Below are 12,705 nucleotides of genomic sequence, written 5' to 3' on the forward strand. Positions count from 1 at the left end.
ATTGCATACTTGAAATTTGCTAAGAGAATAGACCCTTAAATGTTCTTACTATACACAAACAAGCACACACACAAAAAATGAAGGTATATGAGGTGATGGATGTGTTAATTAACTGTAATATGGTTACCATTTCATAACCTATATATATATATATAAAATCATCACACTTGCATTTTAAACTTATACAATATTACACAATGTTATCTGTCAGTATATCTCTCAATAAGTGGGGTTGGCAGTGGTTTCACCTTTTATACATCAAAGGATACCATCAAGACAGCCTGGCGTCTAGTCTGGATAGAACTTATAAAGAATTCTTACAACTCCACAACAAAGAACAAACAATCCAATAAAAATTAAAATGGGCAAAAGATTTCAGTAGAAATTTCTCCAAAGATTATACAGTAACCAATAAGCATATGAAAAGATGTCCAATATTATTAGCATTCAGTTCAGTTCAGTTCAATTTAGTGGCTCAGTTGTGTCTGACTCTTTGTGACCCCGTGAATCGCAGCACACCAGGCCTCCCTGGCCATCACCAACTCCCGGAGTTCACTCAAACTCATGTCCATCGAGTTGGTGATGCCATCCAGCCATCTCATCCTCTGTCGTCCCCTTCTCCTCCTGCCCCCAATCCCTCCCAGCATCAGAGTCTTTTCCAATGAGTCAACTCTTCGCATGAGGTGGCCAAAGTACTGGAGTTTCAGCTTTAGCATCATTCCTTCCAAAGAAATCCCAGGGCTGATCTCCTAGAATGGACTGGTTGGATCTCCTTGCAGTCCAAGGGACTCTCAACAGTCTTCTCCAACACCACAGTTCAAAAGCATCAATTCTTCGGTGCTCAGCTTTCTTCACAGTCCAACTCTCACATCCATACATGACCACTGGAAAAACCATAGCCTTGACTAGACGGACCTTTGTTGGCAAAGTAATGTCTCTGCTTTTCAATATGCTATCTAGGTTGGTCATAACTTTCCTTCCAAGGAGTAAGCATCTTTTAATTTCATGGCAGCAATCACCATCTACAGTGATTTTGGAGCCCCAAAAAATAAAGTCTGACACTGTTTCCACTGTTTCCCCATCTATTTTCCATGAAGTGATGGGACCAGATGCATTAGGGACATGCAAATCATAACCACATGAGATACCACTTCACACTCATCAGAGTGGCTATAATTTTTTAAATGGTAAAGCGACAAATGTTGATGAAGGTGTGGAGAAACTGGGACCCTCACACATTGCTGGTGAAAATGTAAACAGAGCAGAGGCTGTGGAAAACATCTCCTTAAAAAAGTAACATAGAGTTACCATATGGCCAAAAATTCTACTTCTAGACAATTTAAAAGACATGTTCATACAAACACTTGTATCTCAATGTTCATAGCAGCATTATTCCTAATAGCCAAAAAAAAAAAAAAAAAGGAAACAACCCAAATATCCATCACCTGATTAACGGATAAACAAAATGTGAAATATCTGTACCATATGCTATTAGTCAGTAGTGAATGAATAATAATGAAGAACTGACACATGTTACCACATGGATGAAATTTGAAAACTTTAAGCCGAGGGAAAGAAGCCAGACACAAAAGGCCACATATTGTATGATTCCATTTATATGAAATGTCCAGAATAAGCAAATCCATAGAAACAGGAAGCAGATTAATAGTTTCCCGGGGCTGGGGCTGAGGAATCATGAGGACTAATGGCTTAATGGGTGGGGTTGCTTTTAGGTAATAAAATGTTCTAAAAAAAATAAAATAAAATGTTCTGAATTAGATAGTGATGATGGTTGCACAATTTTGTGAATATACTAAAAAGCTTTGAATTGCATACTTATAAAAGTTTAAAATGGTTACTTTTATGTTATATGAATTTTATCTCATCTTCAAAAACCTACACATTTTTATGATACTGGAATACACAACGACTTGAGTAATAATGGTAATAGAACCGGGAAACAAAGGGCATCACCTCTTTACTGAGCATTGGTAATCATCAGGAAAGAAACTAACCTTTCCTGAATAAATTGCATTCTAGGACAACCAAATAGCTTTCATTGATAAAGGAAAGTTCTTCCCTATAGAAATGTTGCAGGTAATAAATGTGGAAGAAAGGATGTTAGAAAAAGAATTAGAAAAGTAACTTCCTTGCCACCCCTACTGCAGTAACTGAGTAAGGGAATAATCGATGGATGAAGCATTTGGTTGAGAGATTAATGGGTAACTTCACAATGGAGGGATCAAACTGAACTCATTGATTCCCTATGCCTCTAGGTTCCAATATGCTGACCAGACTTCTGATGAGGTTATCTTGCTATAAAGAGTCAAACCTGGCTCTAATTAGGCTTCTAGAGGGTATTTCCATTTGTAGGTATTCAAGAAATCAAAGTAAAAGTTAAATCACACTCTAAGGAAGAAAATAGGTCTCCCAGGAGCAGAGTTTGACCCTAGGATTCTCTTTTTGAGAGTAAGTGCTCTCAAAAGAAACCTGCAGGGAAGTGAGGGAGGCAGAGTAGAACAGGGAAAGAAGCTAAGAAAATGAGTGCTTTCAACAAAAGAAACCAGAATTGAAAGAGACACATGTACCTCAGTGTTCATTGAAGCACTGTTTACAATAGCTAGGACATGGAAGCAACCTAGATGCCCATTGGTAGACGAATGGATAAGAAAGTTGTGGTACATACACACAACGGAATATTAATCAGCTAAGAAAAGGAACACATTTGAGTCAATTCTAATGAGGTGAATGAAACTGGAGTCTATTATACAGAGTGAAGTAAGTCAGAAAAAGAAACACCAATACAATATATTAATGCATATATATGGAATTTAGAAAGATGTTAATGATGATCCTATATGCAAGGCAGCAAAAGAGACACAGATATAAAGAACAGATTTGGTCTATGTGGGAGAAGGCGAGGGTGGGATGATTTGAGGGAATAGCACTGAAACATGTATATTACTATATGTAAGATAGATGACCAGTGCAAGTTCGATGTATGAAGCGGGGCACTGAAAGCTGGTGCTCTGGGACAACCCAGAGGGATGGGGTTGAGAGGGAGGTGGGAGGGGTTTCAGGATGGGGGCACACTTGTGTACCCATGGCTGGTTCACGTCAATGTATGGCAAAAACCACCACAATGTTGTAATTATCCTCCAATTAAAATAAATTAACTTTTAGAAAAAGCAAAAGTGCTTTCAGCTGAAGCCAAGGCTCTGCCTAGTCCCCTGGAAAGCTCTAGAACATGAGCACCACTACAGTACTGTCCCACCTCAGGTCCGAAAGTTAGGTTTCAGTTGTTGCTGTGTTTTGTCGCTAAGTCCTTTCCAGCTCTTTTGCAAACCCATGAACTGTAGCCCGCCAGGCTCCTCTGTCCGTGGGACTTCCCATGCAAAAACACTGGAGTGGGTTGCTGTTTCCTTCTCCAAGGGATCTTCCTGACCGAGGAATAGAACCCGTGTCTCCTGCACTGGCAGGTGGGTTCTGTACCACTGAGCTATCTAGGAAGCCCAGGCTTCGGTACCCCTGTCAGTCATTGTCTGTGAGCCACGAGGAGAGTGAGCTCAGGTTGACCAATTTCCAGAAGCAGTTCCCTTGAGTAGAAGGCCGCTGTGAGCCCTTAGCATCCCACATTCACTGTAGCCCTGTAGGCAAAAGTTGGGTGTGCCAGTAAAGAGAATCTGGGCAGGGCAGCAAAACCATCAACTATACAGACAACCAGATTGAGAGCCATGGACAGTGTCATGGCTGTACAGGACACCCAGTGTCAGCAACAGTGGTCACTGACCCAGGATAAAAGGGAGAGCACTGTCCATCAAAACAGACTTAAGAGATATCACAACCAAATGTTGGGCTTTACATACCAAACAATAGCAAAAATACACCAAAGAGATTCAACTGCAAACTAATATTAGTTGATACCAAAGAACCATTGTTAATTTTGTTAAGTATGATAATGGCACTATGGTATGAAAGGAACGGTCATATTTTTGACACACCAAGGTATTTAGAGGTAAAATGACAAAAATGTCTGAGATTCGCCGTAAAATACTTCAGCAAAAAAAAAGTGACAGAGTAAATACAGCACAATCTTAGTAATTATTCAATCTAGAGAATGGGTACATGTGAGTCTGAAGGAGGAAACAGAACACGTTCTATCTTGAAAGCAGTACTCTGTCTTGGGCCGGACTGTGGACTTTGAGCTATATGCCCAGTATCTATGGACGCGACATACCAACTGGAAAATCAGGCCACCGGAAGGAAGAGCCCCAGGGCTCTCCATTGCTAAAAGAATACCCTAATTATCTGTGTAACTGAATAGAATCATACGTTCTATTATGCTCACAGGCCTATTGATAATTGTCCACTGTTAACTACCTAGGCTTAAGGCATATGCTGCTGCTGCTGCTGCTGCTGCTGCTGCTGCTGCTAAATCACATCAGTCATGTCCGACTCTGTGCGACCCCATAGACGGCAGCCCACCAGGCTCCTCTGTCCCTGGGATTCTCCAAGCAAAAATACTGGAGTGGGTTGCCATTTCCTTCTCCAATGCATGAAAGTGAAAAGTGAAAGTGAAGTTGCTCAGTCATGTCCGACTCTTTGAGACCCCATGGACTGTAGCCTACCTACCAGGCTCCTCCGTCCATGGGATGTCGCAGACAAGAGTACTGGAGTGGGGCCATTGCCTTCCCTATAAGGCATATGAATCATGGGTTAACTTGATTGTCAGGGAATTTGGGAAGGTGGGTTTGTGCATGTACACTTAAGGTATATAAGGTTTTCACAACAACTGGTTGGGGTCCTTGGCTAGGAGGAAACTCTACCCTGGGGCCGCCAGTGTAATAAACTGCACTCCATTATCTGCATTGTCCTTCTGAGTGAGTTTGTTTCCCAGAACGCATGGCTACAAGTCCACTGTTATATTTCTTTACTTGTGTATGTTTTCAGGGATAAATGAATCAGACCTGATTAAACACAACTCTTAGACCACCACCCACTCTTTTCCAGTCCCAGGAAAATTCCCAGATATTCTCCTCCCTCTGTCTGTGATTTTGAGACTGGAAGAACTGACAGCAGGCAGTCATGAACCCCTGCATAGAGGGAATCCCAACCCAGGTTCCCAACACTCCTTCTCCAGCTCTTCCCAGGCCCCTGCTTGGCCTCCTTCCTCATTGGGCCCCAAAGAGCCTCTCAACAAAGGAGAGGCAAGACACCTCACTATCTCAGGAGCCTCATCCCTGCCCACCTGAGGCTTCCTCCGCACAGCAGTTACCTGCCTTGAGTCAATAGTCAGATCCTTTGCTGAAGGCTGCAGAGCAAGGCTCAGGGCTCAGCACCAAGCACCCTTAACTAATCTCACCTAAGCCTCCCAGACCCTCCTAGGCACTGAGAGAGGCAAGAACACCCTGCCCAGCTCAGAGGGTACCTGCCCTCTACCTGCCACAGGCCATGCAGGCCTCCAGTCTCCATCCCTAAACAGAAAGGAAAAGTAGAACTGGAAGCAGGCCTGGAGGACTTGTCCTGGAAGTTGAAGGTTATGGAGGGAGGAAAGAGAAGCAAGGAAGTGGGACGGGCAGATGGAAAAAGGCTTCCAGCCTGGAGAAAAGGCATGATGAACTGCAGGAGAGGAGAGCAGAACCTGTGCTTCTTTTTCTATGTCCCTACCCTCCAGTCTTTTGTTTATTCTTAAAACAGACTAGCGCTGAACAAGAAGCTGCCCCTAACTTTGACAAAGGGGTACAGATGACTAAGACTGTCTCTTAGGAGAAGAGCTTCTGGGGGCTTGGAGAGACAGTCGCATAAACAGAACTATATCCAGGAGTCAGTGCCATATTGGGGGGTGTGCTCTGGGCACTCAGAGGAGGCACGGAAGTAACCCTTCACTGTAGGGTGGGCCTGGAAATTTCCCAGGCATAGAGCAGAAGCTAAAAGCCACAGCCCTAGAACTTCCAAAGTGATGGTGAGTGGTGATAAGCCCAAACAGGATTGCAACAGGGCAACATGGCAGAGTTGCACGGTGGGACAGCAGCACTCCGATGTAAGCTCTGCACCAAGAGGCTCAGGCTAAGGGAGAATGAGGGGCAAGAGGGGAGGGGAGCCAGGATACAGCGAAGCTGGGGGCAGGAGGAGGCTGTGAAAAGCCTGCCGTGAGGACAGTAGTAGCTGTTCCACAGGTGCAGGTAGGTGAACACCAGAGTGGTGACACAGACCAGATGGCCCGGAGAACTGGCTCTGCTGAACTGGAAAGCACAAGGCTGAGAGCCCTGGGCATTGTGACTTCAGGTATTATTGTTGCACAGAAGCCAATTCTGACTGTGTTGGAACTGTTTCTTTGACTTGCTTTTAGGTTGCTTTTGTTATTATAATCATATAGAATGGTTTGCCTCAGAGAATTCTGCCCCTCTGCCTGACTCTTCGGAGAAGGCAATGGCACCCCACTCCAGTACTCTTGCCTGGAAAATCCCATGGATGGAGGAGCCTGGTAGGCTGCAGTCCATGGGGTCACTAAGAGTCGGACACGACTGAGTGACTTCACTTTCACTTTTCACTTTCATGCATTGGAGAAGGAAATGGCAACCCACTTCAGTGTTCTTACCTGAAGAATCCCAGAGATGGGGGCGGCTCGTGGGCTGCCATCTATGGGGTCGCACAGAGTCGGACACGACTGAAGCGACTTAGCAGCAGCAGCAGCAGCAGCCGGACTCTTAACTAAAGTGCCTTTGTTCAGAATCCTGTCCACCTGTGGCAGGAAGGAAGAAATGAACACAGCCCCTGCCTGAGGCTTGCCATTCTAGATGTTTACAAGATTAATGGCCTTTTTACTTGGCTTCCTCACCCCCCAGCCATCTCTGATCTATAAAAGGACCTGGCATCCAGCCCCCATAAGATGGTTATTTTGGAGCTTCCCTCGTGGCTCAGATAGTAAAGAATTTGCCAGCAATGTGGGACAAATTCTTTACCACATTGGGTAAAGAATATGGACAATTCTTTACCACATGGGACACCTGGGTTCAATTCCTGGGTTGGGAAGATCTTGTGGAGAACGGAATGGTTACCCACTCCAGTATTCTCACATGGAGAATTCCATGGGCAGAGGAACCTGGCAGGCTACAGTCCATGGGGTCGCAAAGAGTCACAGATGACTGAATGACTTTCACTTCATTTTAGCCTGCCATCTTCTTGGTCAGCCAGCTCCCTGAATTGTCTCTTTCTTGCCCCAACCCCTTGTGTCTTGGATTCATTGGCCTGTTGTGCAGCGAACAGATGACCTTGGACTTGTAACATTACCAGCCTCTAAACAGTGGAAACAGTGTCAGACTTTATTTTTCTGGGCTCCAAAATCACTGCGGATGGTGACTTCAGCCATGAAATTAAAAGATGCTTACCCCTTGGAAGGAAAGTTATGACCAACCTAGATAGCATATTCAAAAGCAGGGATATTACTTTGCCAACAAAGGTCCATCTAGTCAAGGCTATGGTTTTTCCAGTGGTCATGTATGGATGTGAGAGTTGGACTGTGAAGAAAGCTGAGTGCTGAAGAATTGATGCCTTTGAACTGTGATGTTGGTGAAGACTCTTGAGAGTCCCTTGGACTGCAAGGAGATCCAACCAGTCCATTCTAAAGGAGATCAGTCCTGGGTGTTCATTGGAAGGACTAATGCTGAAACTGAAACTCCAATACTTTGGCCACCTCATGCAAAGAGTTGACTCATTGGAAAAGACCCTGATGCTGGGAGGGATTAGGGGCAGGAGGAGAAGGGGACGACAGAGGATGAGATGGCTGGATGGCATCACCGACTCAATGGACATGAGTTTGTGAACTCCGGGAGTTGGTGATGGCCAGGGAGGCCTGGCGTGCTGCAATTCATGGGGTCGCAAAGAGTCGGACACAACTGAGCGACAGAACTGAACTGAACTGAGCAGCCTCTCAAAGAACTTTGGGCCCCCCCAGGTCATAGCGCTCCAGAGAGAGGGGTCCAGGCCACAGGCAATTAGACACAGACCTGTAGGGGCCAACAACAGCAGCAGCAGGTGGGAGATGAGTGTCCCAGTGACTAAGGGCCCAGTCCTGATGAAGAGCTCCATTCCTCCCACAACAGTATCACCACAATTATAACTGAGAAGGAGATGAGAAGAGCCCAATGTTGATTTCAGATAGGAGCAAACACTGTGACAAGTGTTTTACACCCGTTGCTCCTTTATGTAAAGTAGTATTTCTGCCTTTCTGTAAGATAACTGTTTGCTACCAAGTTATGGAGATGGCTGACTTTTCTCCAAATGCAGAACGATGTTTGGCATAGTTTGACTTGAAATATGAGCTACAGAATACAGTTGAAATTTGGTTTTAGAGGCATCAAGACATTTATTTTTACTGTCATAAGAGTGGGTGGGTGGGGGATACCTCTGTAAAGATTTTGAGCTGAATACAGAAATTTATATGTATTCGAGTTTGCCTGCATTTTATAGTAAGGAAGGGTGTGCTAATCTTCATTATTTTTTCCCAAGCATTTACTTTGGGTCATTCTTTTATTGAAATTACATATAAGAAATTATTCATCGACTTCCTATCTGCCTCTTTCTCCCAAACCCATCAAAAGCAGCAAAGAAAATGAGAAACAGCAGTTTTCTGTCTTTGATTAAATGAGGAAAACCTTGAACTCCAAACTCTAAAATAACTGAGAAAAATTGCTGAGGGCAGAGAACAATGGGCCATCCAGGGAGACCTTTATAGCAGGGCCAGTGTGGGACTGACCCATGCAGCTGGGTGGCCTACCTGGGGTGGGGGTTGGGACAAAAGAAGAACATTGGATACAGTAAAGTAGAAGGAGAAGGTGCTCAGAGAGAGAGCAGGTTACATGAAGGACCTGGCAAATGGCTGCCTCGGCGACATGAGGAGCAGGAAGGGCTCAAGAGGAGACAGTGGCCTGGCAGCTGCCATTCTTGGTCAGCTCAGAGGAGGAAAGGTCAGCAGCCTCAGTCACACGCACTTGTCTTATGAGACGTCCCATGAAATAATGCAAATACCCCGGGCCCTCCCCAACACCATCCTGATGAAAACAGCTCATCCAAGAAGTCAACCACGAAATGAACAGGCGAAGAGTCTATACTGCAGGGGAAAAAAGAAAGAAAGTGGAAAAATAAAGAAACAAGTGAAGAACATCTCTCAGACCTACTGAACCCGAGTCTTAGGATTTCCAGGTGAATCTTAAGAACATAAAAGCTGGAAAAGCTCTGTTCTTAAAAGACCATTTTCAGCCAAAGATGAACAGAAAAACTAGCAACGACGGCAACAAAGTGAGTGCTAAATGCATTCACATGTACAACTGAGACAAACAACTGCAGCAATTTTGGTTCCAGAAAATAGACTTAGAAATAATCGAAGGAATTGTCTTCAGTAGAGTCGGGAAAGAAGAAGCAGAAATGGTAACAGATAGTACAAATATATTGATTTTCTCATCTTTCCCAACACAATAGTAACTAGATACTATCTTAAGCTAATAAACAATAAAGAATATATCTAAAGGAATAAGATAGGGTGGCAATACCAAAAACATATAAACAGGAAGGTTTATATGAGGGCTCCTCACAGGGAATCTGACTCCCAACAATTGGCTCATGTCATCACCCACTGTGAACTTCCCAGTTGGCAAGGCCCACCATGTTCTCAAAGTCCCCGGTTAGTCCCCATTCTTAATCATGAGCAGGGAGTCATAAATTGCTAGACATCTGAGAAAAATGTTGAACACACTTAAACAAGAGGAAAAAAGCAATCTGGAGGAAACACACTATACAGGGAGAATATTTTATTTATGTGTTAAAACTCTTCAGGGGACTTCCCTGGTGGTCCAGTGGTTAAGACTTTGCCTTCCAATGCAGGGGGTGCAGGTTCCATCCCCAGTCAGGGAGCTAAGATCTCACATGCCTCCCGGCCAAAACACCAAAACATAAAACAGAAGCAATATTGTAATAAATTCAATAAAGACTTAAAAAAAAAAAAAAAAACCTTCAAATTACACACCCCAAATAGTGAATACTACCGCATGTAAATTTTTAAATTAAGATTAAAAAAACTATCATTGAAATCTTTTTAAAAAATTAAATATCCTTAAAATGGTAACAATGCTATTTTTTAAAAAGAAGGATGCATCGAACCTGGACTGGCAACTCGTTTCACTTGGGGCTGGTGCACTGGGACGACCCAGAGGGATGGAATGGGGAGGGAGGAGGGAGGAGGGTTCAGGATGGGGAATACATGTATACCTGTGGCGGATTCATTTTGATATTTGGCAAAACTAATACAATTATGTAAAGTTTAAAAATAAAATAAAATTTAAAAAATAAAAAAAAAATAAAAATAAAAAGAAGGATGGAAGGAAAGGAGGGAGAGAGGGATGGAGGAAAAAAAGGAAGGAAGGAATGAAGATTCAGAAGAACACAAAAATAGGTCTTGGAAATTTAAAATCTGGCAGCATAAGTGGAAAATATGTAAAGTAAGAGTTGGAGGGTAATTTGAGAAACTCTCCCAACAAGGAGGGCAAAGAAAAGGGATGGAAAAGATGGGGAAAATAAGAGAAATTCTCCAGGAGTTCAATCATCTAAATGAGAAAATGGAAGGGGAGAAATAGTCAATGATGCCCGAAAATAATAATTTTAGAAATGTTGCCAGAACTGAAGACCTTGACTTTTAAATGTTGGAAGAACCCTTGAAAAAACCTATAGACCCACAACAAGGAAAGTTACTGTGAAATTCCAGAACATTGAGGACAAATAGAAGATTCCAAAGGCTAGAAAAGAGGAAAAAAACAAGACACACAGAAAGATCAAGAATTCCAATGGCTTTAGATTTATCAACAACCACTCTGGAGGCAAGTGGACAAGAGAGTAATCATTTCAAAATATTGAAAGAAAATTATTCACATCCTAGAATTTCATATTCAAGATAAACCAGTAACCAAGTAACTAGACTTCCCTGGTAGCTCAGATGGTAAAGAATCTGCCTGCAATGTAGGAGAACTGGGTCGAATTCTTGGATTAGGAAGATCCCCTGGAGAAGGAAATGGCAACCCACTCCAGTATTCTTGCCTGGAGAATTCCATGGACAGACCATGATGAGGTCGGAAAGAGTCAGACATGACTGAGCAACTAACATTTTCAACACTTCAGTAATCAAGTGGGAAGGTTGAACAGGAATATTTTCAGGCATGCAAATTGAAGTCTGAAAAATTGACTCCTCAGTACCTTTCCTTGAAAGGTTACCATGACATTCTCCACAAAAACAAAAGAGATAAACAAGAAAGGGGAAGAGATGGGTGAGAAGAACCAGAAGATCCAACAAGGAGAGAAGTGATGGAAATCCCCAATAGAACGTTGAAAGAGAATCCCTGGGTGCCCTCTCCCATTGCACCACCTTTATAACCGGAAGACATGCGGCCTGCTGAGCTGGTCATGAGTCTCAACTGTACTTGTTTACATAGGAAGCATTCCTGCTCTTTTCTATGCCGTGCTGCTTGCATCAGTGGAGGATGCTCAGCCCACCACATAGAAACAGTCCCTTCCTCCTATCTCACTGCTGCCAGATGTGCAGCTCCTGCAAACTCCAGAGACCTGTGGGATTTCCCAGCTGGGATTTCTCTCTCTGGGAAATTCCACCCATGATCTTGCCCACCAACTTCCCTGAGGAGGGGCCTCAGAGACTCTTAAGGAAACTGAAGCCAAGGGTATGCCTCAGAACCTCTGTTCAGTGTATCCTCTGGGGCTTCAACAAACAGTGGGTATACTGCCCTTTCCTTCCACAGATAGGTTTCAGTTCAGCTCAGTTCAGTTCAGTCGCTCAGTCGTGTCTGACTGTTTGCAATCCCATGGACTGCAGCACACCAGGCCTCCTTGTCCATCACCAACTCCCGGAGTTTACTCAAACTCATGTCCATCGAGTCGGTGATGCCATCCAATCATTTCATTATCTGTCATCCTCTTCTTCTCCCTCCTTCAATCTTTCCCAGCATCAGGGTATTTTCCAATGAGTCAGTTCTTCACATCAGGTGGTCAAAGTATTGGAGTTTCAGCTTCAGCATCAGTCCTTCCAATGAATATTCAGGATGATTTCCTTTAGGATGGACTGGTTGGATCCCCTTGCAGTCCAAGGGACTCTCAGGAGTCTTCTCCAACATCACAGTTCAAAAGCATCAATTCTTCAGCACTCAGCTTTCTTTACAGTCCAGCTCTCACATCCATTCATGACCACTGGAAAAACCATAGCCTTGACTAGACGGACCTTTGTTGGCAAAGTAATATCTCTGCTTTTTAATATTTCTATTAAAAAGCAGAGACCTAGATTGGTCATAACTTTTCTTCCAAGGAGCAAGCGTCTTTTAATTTCATGGCTGCAGTCACCATTGGCAGTGATTTTGGAGCCCCCCAAAATAAAGTCTGTCACCGTTTCCACTGTCTCCCCATCTATTTGCCATGAAGAGATGGGACCGGATGCCATGGTCTTACTTTTCTGACTGTTGAGCTTTAAGCTAACTTTTTCACTCTTCTCTTTCACTTTCAAGAGGCTCTTTAGTTCTTCTTTGCTTTCTGACATAAGGGTGGTGTTATCTGCATATCTGAGGTTATTGATATTTCTCCCAGAAATCTTGATTCCAGCTTGTGCCTCATCCAGTCCAGCATTTCTCATGCTGTACTCAGCATATAAGTTAAATA

This window comes from Bubalus bubalis, chromosome 9, assembly GCF_019923935.1.
Source record: "Bubalus bubalis isolate 160015118507 breed Murrah chromosome 9, NDDB_SH_1, whole genome shotgun sequence".
Lineage (NCBI taxonomy): Eukaryota > Metazoa > Chordata > Mammalia > Artiodactyla > Bovidae > Bubalus > Bubalus bubalis.